The 17,444-nt window shown below is 40.7% G+C and overlaps 1 protein-coding gene across 7 annotated transcripts in view; it reads left to right on the top strand.

The window, feature by feature from the left end:
- Wdfy3 (WD repeat and FYVE domain containing 3) overlaps positions 1 to 17,444 on the top strand; it is a 258,900-nt gene that overhangs the window by 8,899 nt on the left and 232,557 nt on the right. For all 7 annotated transcript variants that reach the window (XM_010619456.3, XM_010619453.3, XM_010619457.3 and 4 more), the window contains exon 2: positions 6,781 to 6,877. The gene's annotated coding sequence lies outside the window, so the exon portion shown is untranslated. The remainder of the gene's footprint in view (positions 1 to 6,780; positions 6,878 to 17,444) is intronic.

Below are 17,444 nucleotides of genomic sequence, written 5' to 3'. Positions count from 1 at the left end.
TTTTTGGTGGTACTGGGGATGGAACTCAGGACCTTGTGCTTTCAAAGCAGGCGGCAGTACCACTGAGCTAAACCCCTGGCCCAAGAATTTTTTTTTTAAATGTTAAAAACAAGTGGGGTTTTTTGGTGGGTTTTTGATGTTGTTATTTTTGGGTTTTTTTTTTGGTGGGGGTACCAGGGATCGAACTCAGGACCTTGCTCTTACGAGGCAGGAATGGTACCACTGAGCTAAATCCCTGGCCCTGATGTTATTTTTAATGTGAGCATCTCACAAGTCTATTGGTATTTTCCCCATCTAAAATCTATAATAATTTAATCCTCAAATAAGTGTAATAATGAACCATTAAAACACCAGTTAATCCATAATGAAAACAAACTAGTGAATAAGTGAATGAATTCTAAGCAATAGAGTTGAAAATTATCTAGCATGGTAAGACTAGGGAGGGCAAGAACCATCACAAAATCGGGGTGCCCTTAAATGAGGAACAGGGTGCAGCATCCTGAAACTTCTCCCATCAGGCTGTGTGTGACTTGCAAGGTTAAAAGTGATTATATTGTTGGGGAGATCCAACAATAATCTGGGCAGATGGTCACCTTGAGACTCCAGATGTGACACCTGGAGGGGAGGCAGAATCGTTTCCTGTGAAATATTCTGGCCAAGACTGCACAGCGTAAGTCTGGTCTGGAAGAAACATCAGGGAAATCCAAAAGGAGCAATGTCGAGAGGAGGTCTTTGTTCTTCGCTTAGTGTCTGGAAAGGTGAAGAGAGGCGGGAAGTATTCGAAATTAAAGGAAGCTTAAAACAGAACCACAAACTGTGCTACCTGACCCCAACTAGATCCGGTGCCAGTTATCACTGGAACAGTTGAGAATTGGAGTACAGACTTAGTAGAGGAAAATATTATACCGTGGTCAAATTGGCTGAAGTTGATATCTGTGCTTTGTTTATAAAGGAGATTATCCCTAAGGAAACGAACACTGAAGCAGAGGCATGAAGGGATCCGATGTGTCTAGTTATTCTCCGCTGGCTCAGGAAAAAACAATCAGTGTGTGTCTGTGAAAGTCAGGACAGTGGGAACAGACGCATGTGCACAAAGGACAAAGGGGGTGACTTTAATAATAAGTTCCATTGGGTATTTTTGTATTGTTGTACACTGTTTGCAACTTTTCTTTAACTTTGAAATGATCTCCAATCAAAATATTTAAGACATTAAGAAATACCTGCCCTTTGTTTATATAGACTTTGTTCACTTACAAAGAGCTTGGCTCTTTGTGTGGAACGAGTTTGGAGTGAACATGTATGTTTAAAGTGTTTTCCCATATTTGGGGTTGTGTGTCTGCAAGCCACCCATTGTTGAATGTGACAGTAGTTAGTGGAAAATAAATGGGTCATTCTGTGGATTGTCAGAATCTAAAACTGAAATTTTTGGAGAACTATTTATTGCATTGATAACTTCAAGTTTTTGGAAGTACGTAAGAGCTACAGGGTCTACGACAGTCTTCGGGTTAGCATTTTTATGACATCTTCAATAAATTTTGGATTATTTTACATAAAGAGTTTACTTGTTGTCCCCTGATTATTTAGATTATAGTATGTGGTGTTTTGTTTTGTTTTGTTTTGAGACAGGGTTTTGCCATGTAGCCCAGGCTGGCCTCGAACTCACCGCAGTCCACCTTCCCCAGTGCTGGGATTCCAGGCATGCACCACCATGCCCGGCTAGGTTATTTTGTTTTAAAACTCAGAAAGATTTCCATTATTTAGCCCTAAGAGTAATTTTTCACTTATTCATTGGTGTTTATTGAATACCTACTTTGTGCCAGCGCCTTTTCTAGGCACCAGACAAAAATAACTTGCCCACTTGGGTTTCACTTGTCTGAGAGACGACAGGCAGAGTAAGAGAAATGAATGTTACTTGGTAACATTGGAGAAAAACCAGAGAAGGCACTTAGGGAATACTGGGAGCAGATGTGTTGCAGTTTAGATGGACTAGAAGGATTTTGCCAGAAGATGTTTACGCACAGATTTGAAGATAGGGAGGATGATACCTGTGGAGATAGTCTCAGGGACAGGCTTGTCAGGCAGAGAACAGGTACAAAGGCCCTGAGGCAGAGATAGGCCTGACCTGTAAACAGTGTAGCAAGGGGTCAGCAAGCAAGGGGCTGTGGGGCCCAAAGTTTATGCCAGTTAAAGAAAAACTTTGGCTTTTGCTGGGCATGGTGGCACAGACCTGTAATCCCAGCACAAGGAAGGTTGGGGCAGAAGATTAGGAGTTCAAGACCAGACTGGCTGCATAGGAAGTTCAGTGCCAACCCAGACTACTTAGCGACACCTTGTCTCAAAAGCCAAAATCAGTTGCTCAGCGAGCAGCCACTAGGGAGTGGGTGGAGCTGAGAGTACATTACATGAATTCTGTGTTAGGCTTATTCTGGCTGCTTTGATGAGAAGGGAATGAAGTAGGGTAAAGACGGAAGTTGGGAAGTCAGTACTAAACTATGCTAAAAACCCAAGTGCGAGATGGTGATGGTAATAGTTACTGCATAGGCGGTGAGAGGTGCTGGGTTCTGGACATATTTTGTGGGTCGTCACTAGTATATGCTGGTGGATTGGAGGGAAGGAGTAAGAAATTGAACTTTAGAGGTGAAGGATGAGAAGAAGAGCCAATGAGAGAGGCTGAGAGGGAGCCGCCAGTGAGACTGGGGAAAGCCAGAGCCTAGGAGCCGGGGAAGGAAGGCTTATCAGAGCGCTCCTGACGGATTAAAAATGACGAGAACTGATTGGCTCTGGATTCAACAGTCTGTGGGTGATTGATTGATCACCTTCGTGTTTCAGGGGCGTGGAAGTGGATTAAAGGTCTAATTGGAGAGAGTGTTACTTGAAGGGATGCACAACTTGCGTGCAGGGAGTATTCACTTGTGACATTTGTCACAGAGGAAGTGAAAAGAATTAACCTCGGTTGTTTGTTTTCTAATAAGTGGACATGGATCTGCCAGGGACTTTGCTTTATGGGCAGGAGCAAGTTAATGATGTGGAAGATGGAAATGAGGCTTCCTAGAGCAAACAGCCTTGTGTATGAGTAGGGGCTAAAGCAAAGTGGCAGAGTTGGTGTCCATGTGTCCCTGGAAGGAGAGGAGGATGCAGGCTCGGGCCAGGAGACAGCTAGAGTGAGAGATTCTGGATCTTTTTCCCTTATTGCTTGTAGGTGTCAAGGTCAGTGCTAAGTGGTGCAGATCTTATGCGGCCTTTGATTTCTTTTTATCCAGATGCTTTTTATGCCACGATGTACCAGGAGTCCTGGGAAGCCACGGGACGATTATAAAAGTGCTTATTAAAATTTTCTTTCTGGGCCGGGGAATTAGCTCAGCGGTTCGGCGGCCTGCCTTGCAAGCTCTAGGACCCGAGTTCAAATCCCTGGTACCCAAAAAAGAAAATTTTTTTCTTTCAGAAAATTGCCATTTTTTGTTCAGTTTAACTGTTTACTCGGTATAAATTTAAAGATAGACTCCTAAACATCTTTCAGAACTAATTGGGATTTTATTTTTTTCTGATTGATCTTCAAACCAAAGAGTGTAATTGATTCAAAGTTGCTTAGAATTTACCCAGCACAATTTGCACATAAAATATAGAGATATCAACTCAGAGACCGAAGGAGGTATAGCACAGTGTGGTGTTCAGGTCTCTGTATTGTTCTAATTTATATAATACAGGTTTGAAAGTCAGTTTTAGTGCATTTGTATGTATACATTTAAACTTACCCCTTTGACAACAAAAGCGACTTATTCTAAATTGGAGGCAAGCAAAGCATGACATTAAAATATATGTTAAAATGTGTGACTGTGATCAAAGTGGGAACTTTGTAAATTGTTACCGTAGTCCCTGAAAATTATATTGTGTATTGTAAATACAATGTCCTGAAATCATTTCACAGCATTGATAAAGCTGGATTGGTTGTATAGTATTTTGCATTTCTGGTACTTGAAGGTATCTGTAGATTACATTACTATTACAGAATGGGTGGAGAGCCAATCCTGGCACACGCCTGTGATCCCAGCACCCCGAGGCTAGGCAGGAAGATGGCTGGGAGTTCCAGACCAGCCTAGGCTACATAGTGAGTTCAAGGCCAGCTTGAACTACATAGTGAGACCCTGTCTCAAACAAAAAAGCACACCAAACAAACAAACAAAAATAAAAGGGGTGGAGAAAAACGCTGGTACTCTAGTTTGCTCTTTCAAGTTGTCTGCTTACTGCTCTTTCTGCTTCTGCTTCTTTGTCTCAGCATTCGCCTGTATCTGGTAATTCAGGACTGGTAAAACCAGACAGTCAGCATTCAGTATACACATTAAACTTCTGAGAAATGGTGAGAAAAGGGCGAACAACTTGGGAGGAAAATGAGTAAAAGGCACGTGTAAGCATTTCATCAGAGGAAGCATAAATTAGCTGGTAAATAGGAAGAAATGCTCAGCATTATTAACAGGAAAATACAAAGTGGGACGACAATTAAATGTCATTTTCTATCCTAAAGCTAAGAAATTGGTGTTACTAAATGTTGGAGAGGATGTGGAACATGGTCTGACTGTTGCTGGTGGGATTATAAGTTACCAAACACTCTGGAGGAAATAAAAATTAGTATCATCATAAAAAATTGAATATAACACATGCTTCTCGAGTCAGGCATATACTTACGTACCTCTGAAAAGCTGTGCCCTTTGTGGGTCAAGAGACACTTTTTTGAGCTGGGTGTGGTGGCGCAAGCCTGTGATCCCAGCACTCCAGAGACTGAGGCAGAAGGATCCTGAGGCCAGCCCGGACTACAGAGCGAGAACCTGTCTTGAAAAAAAAAAAAAGAGAAGATACTTTCCTAACATAAATGTTTATAGTAGAAAAGGAAAAATATGCTCTCTTGATGAAGATGAATAATTAAACTGTGATATATTTACACACCTAGTATTCTGCAGGGAAAATGGTTGCACTGTAGCCACGGGCAGCCATGTGGATGAATCTTAAAAACGTAACATTGAATGAAAATATCAAATCCTATAAGGGGAGCTGTTGGATATGATTTCTTTTTTTGCAATTGCAAACAAGCAAAATGGCACACAGTATTGTTGAGAGATGTGTCAATATGTGATAAGCTTTTTTAAAAAAGTGATAAAAATAACGGATTGCAGATGGTGGAGGGATGAGAGTACAACAGGTGTGCGGTGGAGGGATTCAGATCGACAGAGCAGCACCACTTACGCTTAGTCCTTGAGTTGGGTGACAGGTGGTACCCACATGTTCATTCTCATTTTGCTCCAGATATAACCAAGCATGTTACAGATACTTGTTGTATGAAGCAGTTAATGTACTTAAAAATAATAAAGCCATACTACAGTATCACAGTTTAGAAGCCACGTCCTTATTTCTCCTCTTCCCCTATGGCCAGTTGAATTCCTAAAATACTGTAGTTCTCAGTGTTTCCGTATTAAAACTGTCCATCTCATTAGGCCAGTGTGTCTGACGCTTGCTAAGTCAGTAGTAGAAACTTGTTGGATGAATAATTCAGTTAATGATTTGAGGAAATGATTGCTTATTTTTCAGTAGGTCATCTTATAAAGAATATATTTCCACCTCTAGCTATAAAATGAGAACCAGCCAGGCTGTGAGATGGACATCAAAATAAGACTATCATTGGATAGGTTTTCTAATAAATAAATGATTTTGAGGGTGAACTACTATAATAATTTGATTAAGAGATTAACAAGTAGAGCTGTATTACACAAAGTAGTCGCTTAGAAAAGCAGACTGTTGCACTAGGGAGGCTGAGGCAGGACGATAGCCATGAGTTTGAGGTCAGCCTGGGGTACATAGTTCAAACTACATAGTGAGACCCCCCCTTTTTTTTTTGTATCGGTAATTGAACTCAGGTCCTCATGCTTGTGAGGCAGGCGGCAGAACCACTGAACTAAATACCCAGCCAGCACTTGTTTTTTAATAAAGCTTTGGGACTAAAGAAGTGACAAAGACCATAGAACTCATCAAGAGCAAAGCTAAGAGAGCTCAGGACAGATTTCATGATGTGTACTGGTGTTCTTATATTGAAATACTGAATCCTAAATAAAAGAAGCATTTAAATTTCAATGTATTTAGAAATGGTTTTTCTGATTTTAATACGCCCCAGACTTCATTTCTTTTACATGCTTGACTAATACGGCATACCTAGAGAAACAGCAAAGTTGTTGTTGTTATTTCCCTTCTCTCTGTAAAAAGAAGACAGAATGAGCTGAGCGGTACAAAAGAGCATGGGCCTGGAAGCGCTGGCTTGGGTCCGGAATCTGGCTCTGTACTACAGAGCTGTGCTGTCACTGAGTCCCGGCGTGAGATCACTGCTCTTGGAGTCTTCACCAGTGAGATAGATGAAGAAGCTGAACAGAATGTCTGGAGAGCGTCAAATGGCCTTATGTTTTTCATGGATTTTACTGTGTTTTTTTTTTGAGACAGGCTCTCAGTATGTAGTTCAGGCTGGCCTTGAACTCACTGTGTCACCCAGGCTGGCCTCCAAATCAGGTGATCCTTTTTCGGCCTCAGCCTCCTGAGTGCTGGGATTACAGGCCTGCACCACCACACCAGGCTAGTTGCATTGATTTTAATAATTGACTTTATCTGTCTTATAGTGTTCTTATGTGTTCTATTAGTAGAGTAGTATAAAGGCTATGGGGGCGGTCATTGAAATGTGAATGACTCATGGTGCTGAGTCTTTTTATATTCTGGACATTAACTGAGTTTTCTTTTTCTTCCCTTTAGTCCGGGAGTAGTACTTCTCCAAGTTTGCCTCAGGAAGAAAGTGCCTGCCATTCTTGTGGTTTCTGCGCAGGTTCATGCCAGCCCATAACAGAATCAGGTCAGTTTGGGGATTTTTTTTTTTAATGTGTTGAAAAAGAGCCAGGGACAGAATCCTGGTTGTCTCAGCTCTGTTGCAGGGCAGTTTCCATGCCCACTGAGCTGTGACGCAGATCCCCAGCATGTCCTTCTTTAGTACTGACAGCTGGGAAAACTAGGAAGAGTCACATCCTTTGATGGCTTTTAATTCTGCATCCAAAAAGTATATTGGAATAAATTACCTTAAGTTTGATTTTGGTTTTACATCACTATAACTTTTATTATAGGTACCCATCAAGGATAAAAATCATGTTTTTAAAACATCATTTTTCCCTTCTGCTTCCTGGAAAGATCTACCATGTTTCTTGAGTTGTGATGGAGTAACCCATTGTTTGTTGGGAATATCCCAAGCTGTGACAGCAGTGGGTGTTGGAGTTCACCCTAGGGCACTGTGGCTGGCTGGGGGCTGGGGTGGGGGTCACTACAACTATCAAGGTCAAGAGTAAGTAGCATATTGCTACCCAGAAAAAGATCAGAATTTAAAATTCAGAGTAAACTTCCTAGCGAACGTGCTTGCTTTTGTACCATTGTGAGTAAAAGAGTTAAGTCAAACAGTAGTGATTTGGGATTGTCTAGTTGTTTCTGAAGCACAGGTTTGGAACTCTGATCTGTTATACAGCAGTTACAGGTGCTGCAGGTGACTCAGGTGATAAATGGCGCTCTAAGGCCCTTGAGGTGTCTGTGGCTGCCCCAGTGCCTCTATTTTACTGTTGCATTTTACTTTGTGGTTATTGAAAAGTTTACTTTTTAGCTGAGGTTATTAGTCCTTCGGTACTGTTCTTCCACTTTAGAGAGGGTACCTTTCACCATGTTATATCCGTTATGTTATATCAACTAATTCAGTGAAATTAGCTTGACCAAAAGCGGGAGGTATCAGGCTTTGGAGAGTGGCCCAGTTACACTGGAATCAAGGACAAAGGAAAGATGGGCTGCACGGTGAGAACCCGAGACCTGTGCAGAGTTGGGTTTCTCTCTGGCTCTCAGCAAAGTGCTTGTCTTTGTACTTGGTCCTACTCTTCTCTGGCTCTTTGGGGATTCGTTTGCAGTGGGAAGCATGATGGCCCCTCCTCCCAAGGAAAGGCTAATGTTTGCATACCACAGCCCAGTTTCCCAAATCACACTCAGTTTCTCAGTCAGATCCCCTAGAACCCCGCTGTGGGTTAGGGGAGGGTTCTTTAAGGACTTCACATTGACTGTTGTTCCAAAGCCTGTTCTGGGGAAAGGATTTGACTTACTCTTAATGAAAATTCAGGTAACTAATAATAATAGTGTGTAGTACTCCTTCCAGGTGTGTTTGCATTTTAATTGAGATTAAAATATTGAGCTAAAACTATTTTTAAACTGTACAAGTGAATCTTAAATTCCAATATACTAAAATGATTAGCAAATGCAAGAAAAGTTTAGAAGTCGAAGGGCATATGGTTTTAGGTACAGGGAGTGGATGAAAATAGGAAACCATGTTAGTGTGGGTAGATAGGCTTTACAAGGAATGGATAAAACAGCAGGCAGAATAAATGTTTTTTGTTGTTGTTGTTTTTTGAGACAGCTTCTCACTATGGGGTTCAGGCTGTCTTTGACCTCATTATGTTGCCCAGGATGACTTAAAACTATTTCGCAGTGATCCTCCTGTCTCCACCTCCCAAGGGCTGAGATTACAGGAATATGCCACCACACATGGATTTGTTTTACTTCTTTGGAAAAAAATATTTGAGTGTAAGACAGAGTACCATTAGATTTAATCACAGCTCAGTTACAAACTGTAATTTTGAATCAATTACTTTTTTCTCAGGGTACCTCAATTTTAAAAATCCTGGAATTGCCAAAAAAGAAGTGTGACTCTGATCTCCCTTTCCCTCGTTTCTCCCTAGTAGCAAAGGAGTTTGTGTTTCCTTTTATCAAATGTTAGTTTTTAGTCCTTTATAGCATGCTGCAGGTGCACCTGACTTTTCACCGTGAGTGGTTATTAACAAGGTATTTTTCACAGGATATACAAAGGTCTCCATTTCCCTAAAGAAGTTCAAAAGTATGAGGGCTTAGCTTACTAATATTACTTTAGTGAAATGCAGGTTGTTAGGAAATGAGAAGAAAGTGTTCAAATGGAAAGGGGACCAAGGGAGGAGAAACGGGACAAGAAGAAAAAAAGTGAAAATAGAAGGAAAAAATGGAAACAAAGTTTTTGTACATAGGAGGAGGAGGTGGTTTGAGGGAAGAATGGATAAAATAAAATGTATTGAAAATTAATTTTATCAACTTTTCTGTGGCTACTTTCTGATTGAAAAACTCACCCATCATTTGTGAGGGTACAGTTGTTCTTACGGGATTTACTGGGACCGTCACATACGCTGCATCTACCAACCAGCAGCCGTTGACACTCCTGGAGAAACACTTGCTGAGCTCACTCCCTGGCCCTCCCTCTGCCACATCCTTTTCTATCCTCTTTTTTTAGCAGAGGATAAATCTGTTCTCATACTTCTTAAAATCAGTATTTTCTCAATGAATTAGAGAGAGAGAGAGAGAGAGAGAGAGAGGCTCAGAGTGAGAGTTATTAGGGGAATCGATTTTCTGGACTGTGGAGCAGGGAACTCCCCAGTGGCCGTCTGCAAGCTGGAGAAGCAGAGACCCAGGTGGCATGGCTCACTTCAGGTTGGGAGGTCTCAGGACCTGGGGGAACCAGTGGTGTAACTCTCAGCCCAAGGCAGAAGACCTGAGAGCTGGCGTGAGGGGAAGAGGGTCCCACTGGTGTGATGCCCAGAGTCCACAGGCAGGAAAATCGCAAGTTCTGATGTTCAAGGCACGAAAGAAGGGCACCTTGGCTCTACTGGAAAGGGTGAAGATTCATCGTTCCTCGACCATTTTTTTCCTATCCTCGTCCCGACCTGGGATGGTGCCCACTGCCACTGAGGGCAGATCTTCGCCCTTTCCCACGTAGCCCATTAACTCACATGATAGTCATCTCCAGGGACACCTCAAGGGCCCACCTGGGCCAGCCCAGTTTTCAGAGTCAGTGCCCAATCACCTGGGCTCCCCTTCTGATAGAAGAGGAAAGGGTTTGGTGCCTATTAAAGCATTGAGAATAATTAATGCTCTACCAGCTGTTGGAGCATCAATCAAACCGCTCAGGTTGATGCCTACCTAAAATCAATCATCACACTTGGAAAGGATTTTTATAGTTTCTTTTGTTATCCTTGTGTTGGAAGATGGTGCAGTTGTGTTGCTGTAAGTGAGATTTGACCTCGTTGGCGTTACCTGCATGAGTTAAGGTGTAAGGTGTCTGTATAGCATGCAGAATTATGTTTCTTCAGTAAGGTTTGTTCACTGAGAGAAGCTTGTTTTAAAAAACTATTAGATTTAGTGTCTGCTTCTTAAGCATGTGAAAATCTTAAATTTAACAAGTGGTGTTTAATTGTATTTATTTGTGGATTGCTCCAAACAGAATATACATGTTTGTAGGCTGGCCTCTTGCTGGGTTTGGAAGTTGTGTCAGACAGCTTTCCATTGATGTAACTAATATCTGAAACAAATGAATTTAAAAGGGAGCTTGGGGGGCTTGTGGTTTCAAGAGGTTTCAGTCTGGTTATTTGGCCTCCTGCTTGGGGGATTGTGACACGTAGGGACTTGGGCACAGGGAGCTGCTCTTCTCGGCCACTGGAAGCAGAAAGAGGAAGCAGAATGTGTGGGGTCCCACTGTTCCCTGCCAGGACATACCCAGTGGCCTGACTTCCTTCCAGTAGCCCCACCTCCTAACAGACCTCGGGAGCAGGCAGGATCCAAACCATAGTACAGTAAACTATAAGGAAGTGAACATCAGTGCAATAGGGTTTCTATGCAGTGTACCTTTGTATTTACTGTCTCAAGAGGATTTAATCATGGAAATTATACTTAATTCTAAGACTTGTTTGTTACACATGATGAACTGAAAAGTGCATTCTTACTTGGAACAAATGACAATAGTTTTTCTTAGGAAAAAAAAATATTGCCCTGATTATAGCAAAGAGGAGGGTAGAAGAATCATCTCTTGTACTGAGATTAGAGCTGGGCATGATGGCGCACGCCTGAAATCCCAGCACTTGGGAGGCTGAGGCAGGAAGATCACTGAGTTTGAGGCCAGCCTGGGCTACATAATGAGAGACCCTGTCTCAAAACAACACCAAAAAATCTTCTATTGTGCTGAAAGTTTTGTATGTAGATTACCTTGTTTTTATTATGATAATTTTTGGGACCAGAGAGATTCATGGCTAAATTTTAGGCTTTAGATTCAATGACAAAAATAGTGTTATATATACTTTAGGAAAAACATTACCCATGAATGATAATCTGTGGAGAACCTTCTTTCTAGAGACATCTATTGAGAGAATTTCAAAACTTCAAGGAAGGGTTCTGAACTCAGTGGTGGCATGCATGTTTGGCATGCATGAGGCCCTGGGTTCAGTTCCTATCACCTGCCTCCCTAAGAGAAAACAACCAAGTTCAGGACAGGGAACTCAGAAAATAGAAATGAGCTCATGAATATAAATAGTTCATGCGAAGTTTAAATTGCAACGTATAAAAAGTTCTTATATAGGAAAATAAATAGAGTTGGAAAATAAAATAGCATTACTAAATAGAGTAGGACTTTACATCTTAATTTAATTTTTCTTAATTTCAAGAAATGATAGTGAAATTTAGGATCTGGCGGATATAGGAATATATGCAAAGGTAGAAGGCCTGCCCCGCATACCCAAAGCCCTGGCTTCTATATCCAGCACTGCCAAAAAGAAGAAAAAAAATTAAGACTCAGAAATGCTGATAATTTTTAATCCTCACTTTATCTCCTGCTGTGAAACTTTTCATATAATTTTGTTTTTCCTTACATTTTGGGTTTGTTACATAGAAGTTATTGCGCTCACATCATTGAATTGATTACAGGACAAACCGGCTGAGCTCATCCTCTTTCTTCGTCTGAAAATGAGTTTATTAATAGTATATAGAAGTATTGAGCCGGGGATGTAGTTCAGTGGTGCCGCCGCTTGCCTCGCAAGCACAAGGACCTGAGTTCAATTCCCGTTACAAAAGAAAGAAGAAGAAGAAGTATTGAGAGGTTCCGTGATGACACCGGTAAAGGGCTGAACTTGGTGCCAAGCATATGCCTGGTAAATGCTAAACTGGTGTTAGCTGACGTTTGTCCTTAAAAGCGCCAGTCTCAGACATTTTTACTTCTGTGGTTTTGAATGTTGGGATACAGAAAAATTAATGTTCATGCTAAGGATCAGTATTCTTTCTTGTTCAGTTAATGGATTACATGTTTCATTAGCATCCTGAATCTTCGATAAGTAAAATAAGTTTTTGGTTTTTTTTTCCAGTACTGAGGATCGAACTCAGGACCTTATGCTTGCCAGGCAGGTGCAGTGCCACTGTGCTAAATCCCTGGCCTTAAAATAAACTTTATATAAGAGGATATGAGTTTGGAAGCATTGCTTAAATTGTTGACTTTGAGCGAAGAGGAAGAGGAAGTGGAGGAAATACGAGTGCTCATGTTGCAGTTGGTCTGAGGAGCTATTTTGTAGTCACTAAAGACATTTTTTAAAAAATGTAATATTTCCTTTTCTTTTTAAATTTTGTTGATCACTGGGCAGCCTCTTCTGTGTCTGACTTGGTTTGATTTTGTGTTGCCATAGCGGGCGGATGGGGAGACGAGGAGGTGTCCGTTGTTTTCCAAGACCTGTGCAGGCTGTCCTGGGGATCCTGAGTGCCTGGGCCCTGGCCTCACTTTGAGGAAGGCATCTTTATGTATGTTAATACAGTTGTGAAATGGCTGTGGCCACTTAGTAGCATCCTCAGGAAGCTGATCTCCTCCTCCTTTTAGAAAAAGGATCTCTGCCTAAATTAAGAGAAATACAAAATTTAAGAGGAAGCCTCCTACTTATAACATTGTACCCCTCATTTGGCTAGACAGCAGGCATGTACCTGAGCTGATTTTTTTGTGCTTTATGTAAATGAAAAGGAAGACTGCTGCTCTCCTTAAAAGTTCATAATTTGAAAAGTATTAGATAGAGTGATACAGACGAAAGACAGGAGATGGGAAAAAACTTGAAGCATAAGCTCTGAAGAGGTTTTGTTAATTCTTTGTAGGCATTGGGAGAAGAACCTCAGAAAGCCTAGCCTAGAATCATGCTTCCAAAGTACAGACTCAGGATTTTTGACAGAAGGAATGATTTTTGTGAATATGTTTGTATGCTGAATTAAAAAATGAGTTAATGAGTTACTTCAAAACATATTAAGGAAAGAAGTACAGATTCTTTTAAAGCTTTTTTGCTTTTTTTTTAGTTTAATCATTCTTTTTCTTACAAAAACTAGGATATTTTGCCGGGCAAGGTGGTGCACATCTGTAATCCCAGACCTCGGGAGGATGAGGCAGGAGGATCGCTGTGAGTTCGAGACCAGCCTGGGCTACATTGTGAGTTCCAGGTCAGTCTCAACTACACAGTGAGATCCTGTCTCAAAAAACCAAAAAAAAATGAGGCAGGAATCGCTGTGAGTTCGAGACCAGCCTGGGCTACATTGTGAGTTCCAGGTCAGTCTCAACTACACAGTGAGATCCTGTCTCAAAAAACCAAAAAAAAAGCCAACCAACCAACCAAACAAATAAATAAAAAGAAAAAAACTAGGATATTTTGAGCTGAGTGTGGTGATAGATACCTTTAATCCCAGGACTCTGGGAAGCTGAGGTAGGAGAATTGCAAGCTTCAGTCCAGGCCTAAGCAGTTTAGCAAGATCTTGTCTCAAAATAACGAACAAGAAAGAAAAGGATGAAAGTGAGGTTTGATGCGAAGGCCCGGGGTTCCATGATGAATGCCTCTTATACCCCCCACCAAGTGAATATTTTGATTCTTTCCTCTTTCAAATAGCTGAAATTACTGATAGTCACCCTTCCATCTTCTTCCTCTTTTCCTCTTCCCCATAGTTTTTGAACTTTCAACTTTTGTTTATATTTGGCCTTACTACCTGTTTTGTAGGAAGTGAACCATATATCATGTTTGTTTCCTTATAATTATATAATTATCTAGTCCAAGAAATGTCTCAGCAAGAGCCAGAGGAATATATTTTTGTAGTTACCCATGAATCAGCTGTTGTTCAAAATTCAAACTCTTTGGAGATCGGAATTAAGATTTATTTTTTAAAGTTTTTACCGTCTTGTAACATTAGCAGGTAATCCTAATGCTTGCTTTTTCTGGGTATTGGGCCTTCAGGAATATGGCTTGTGTATATGTGCATGTCTAAGGGTCATCGGAAGAAAGCTTTTACAAAATTTTATCAGCAAACAAGCTGTCCATCATGAAAGAATGCTTCATGACTCATTGTTGTGAAGGTCTTACTATAGATTTAGACCTTTGAGGAGATTAGATTTTTTTTTATATGGATTTACTTTATCTCCTCATTTCCTTGGACCATACTTTATGTTTTTCATTTCCTGCACCTGCTGAATAATGGCCCTATTCAAGGAATTTAGTTTTATAATGTCATGGATATATTTGAAATCCACCCACTCCATCTGAATAATAGCTAATGATAATAATAACAGTAGCTAGCATTTACTGTTTCCTAGGTTTTCCAGACATATATTACATTATTTATTCTTCCTGAGGTCCTTATGAGATAGATTCTATTATTATTATTATTATAATCTTGTGCTGTTAGAAGCAGCTGGAGAATCGGCTTGCACAAGGTCATAGTATTAGGAAAAGGCAGGGCCAAGATTCAGATTGAAGAGTCTGGTTCAGATATTAAGCCAGCCACAAGTCTGATTCTCTGACACATGAAGGAAGATGTCACTTACTTCTTAATGGGACAGCAAGCTTTTTTACACCTGTATTTGAATTTTATATGTGAAAACAGTGATCTATGACTGTTCATTATATTAAGCATAGGTTTCAAACTGTTACTGAGGAAATAAGAAAAGTAATAGCAATGCACAGTACTTGGAATAAAATGATTTGTTCTATCTTCTCTGATCCTGTTTTGAGGAAGAATATTGATTGTATTTGAACTCCAAGCTTTTCTGTGTCCTACACACACACACACACACACACACACACACACACACGTGTTCATATTTTTATATATTCATACATATATATTTTGTTTGTTTGTTTGTTTGTTTGTTTGGAACCAGGATCAAACTTGGGACCTTCCACTTGTGAGGCAGGCAGCAGAACCTCTGAGCTAAATCCCTGGCCCTCCTGCTCATATTTTTGATGTGTAGTATGTTAATTGAATTCGTTTGTTTCTTTTGGAAGCTCCGTATCTATGAAGAAATGTGACTGTTCATATTTACCTCTTCTTTTTTGAAAGTTGTTTTGGAAACAGTGATCCTGATGCCAGATACGAAGAGCAGAAGTACAGGAGGTGCAGCCAGGCTGCTGGGGAATTGCGTATTTTTAGGTGCCTGTTTCCTGTCTTTTTCTGGAGTTGCCTGTCCTCTTGCTTTGCTCTGCTCAGGGATTTTCTCGGCTTTCATATCCACACTCCATGGTCAGTGGTGAGGGCCAGGGGCAGCTGACCTGCAGACCCAGAGATGAGCACGTTGGTTGTCCTCTCCCCACTAGGGAAGCCCTGAGGGGCCTCCACTGTGGCGGGCCGTTCTCAGAGAGCCAGTTACATGTTCACAGTGGAGTTTCCTGTGCGGTGCTGGGAGAGGGCAGTTTCTCCATGAAGGCTACGTGGGAAGCAAATAAATAGTATGGCATCTCCACAAAATCATTGTCTGTGAAAAAGCTTTGTGGATTTTATGTTTCAAAATATTTTGAAGTTATTAATTTCAGTAGATCTTTGGCTGTTTTTTTTGTTTGTTTGTTTGTTTTGTTTTGTTTTTGTATTTGTGGGTGTTGTGATTTTTTGGCAATCTTCCTTTCCATACCTCATAATGGATGAGTTTGGACTAGGGATATATTTTAAGTCTTAATTTATTAGTGGAAGATGGTGTGTAAATCTAAATGAACTCTGAAGTCATGTCTTAAAACTGTTTTAAAGAAACAATGGGCCTTAAAAAGTCAAACTTTTTCTATAGTATATTCCATCAAAAAGTGTATGGTGACCCTAGCTATGTGCTGTACTTTTCCTCTAATTCATTGTACTCCTACTCTCAGAACGGCTGGACCTTTAAGAAAGTAACAGAAGTACCTAGTATAGAATTAATAGGAAAGAACATCTGTAAGAATGTGTAAAGTATGTGCAAATAATTTGCACCTTATGATAATACGTTACTCCATTTTTGTTGACCTTGATGAAGACATTCTAATGGAGTCTCTAAAACTACGTGGTTTAAGGAAAGATTTGTGCAACACAACCTTAAATTTTCATCTTTGGTAAATGGGAATATTACATGCGTATGTGTCTGTGAATGTTTTAGGAAGAAGATCCAGTACTGCTGAACTCTTTGAAAGCAGTTTTGACATTTTACCTCAGCATGCACACCCTAGCGATAAGGGTATTTTTTTCCCAAGACCACTGCATTACTGTGTAACACATGAGAACAACACAGTAACTCCATCCGGCCATGTTACATATAGTTTATATCTACCTCAGTTATCTGCAGATTTTCTTTTATCGCTCTTTTCTTTTTCTTTTCTTTTTTTTTTTTTTTTGATACCAGGGATTGAACTCGGGTCCTTGCGCTTGCAAGGCAGGCCACCGAACCACTGAGCTAAATCCCCGGCCCTATCGCTCTTTTCTAAACTACATTTTACTTCAGGTCCACACATTGAATTTGCTTGTTTCTTTGTTGTTGTAATAGCTGAATTACCTTTATCTTTTTTTTTAAATCTCTCTATTTGTAACAATGACTTTTCAAAGAGAGCCCAGACAAGTTTTCTTGTAGTAATTTATTTTCTTTATTTGTTTCTTCCTGGAGCCATCCCAGTGAGATTGTAAATTATTCCTGTTTTAGGAGTAGGGAGCCACATGAGATATACAAAAAAAAAATATTCCCAGGGAACTGGACAGTGATGGGAAACAGTTATTACTCTGTGGAGGTTAACAAATGAGAACAGTTATGCAAGGTTCCTTTCAGATATTGGAAAAAGAATGGGAAAGAAAGAGGCTCAAAGGAATGAACAGGGTGATAGGTGTAGTAGATGAGTTACTCATAAAGGCGGGGGGGGTTGGGAGTCACTGTCTCCAGCACCTGCAGGGTTAGATACTCACCTGTGATGACTGCGTGGAGAAATTCCTTGGGGTTTTCCACCCTGACCATGGGCAGCAGAGTGGGCCCAGATCGATAGCTGCTGTTGGAGAAGCAAAACATGTATGTAGTAGACCTTTGGTAAGCACGTTATGAGGTTTTCAGTGCAAGTACTGTATATGCGTGGTATTGATATTTTATAGTGCTTCTTGCAAATATCGAAGGACAGATTTGAAACCATGACCTTCTACTGTGGCCCTTTGTGTTTTATAACAACTCTGGAGGAGCTGTCATGGCAGTATCTGGGTATTGTAGTGGGAAGAGAGTCAGAATGCAACCCTAGGCCATGTCCTGTTTCTGCTCACATTAGTGA

This window comes from Fukomys damarensis, unplaced genomic scaffold, assembly GCF_012274545.1.
Source record: "Fukomys damarensis isolate Sample0158 unplaced genomic scaffold, DMR_v1.0_HiC HiC_scaffold_37, whole genome shotgun sequence".
NCBI classification, from domain to species: domain Eukaryota; kingdom Metazoa; phylum Chordata; class Mammalia; order Rodentia; family Bathyergidae; genus Fukomys; species Fukomys damarensis.
Note: the sequence above shows the minus strand (reverse complement) of the source record. Positions and strands in the feature narration are given on the sequence as shown.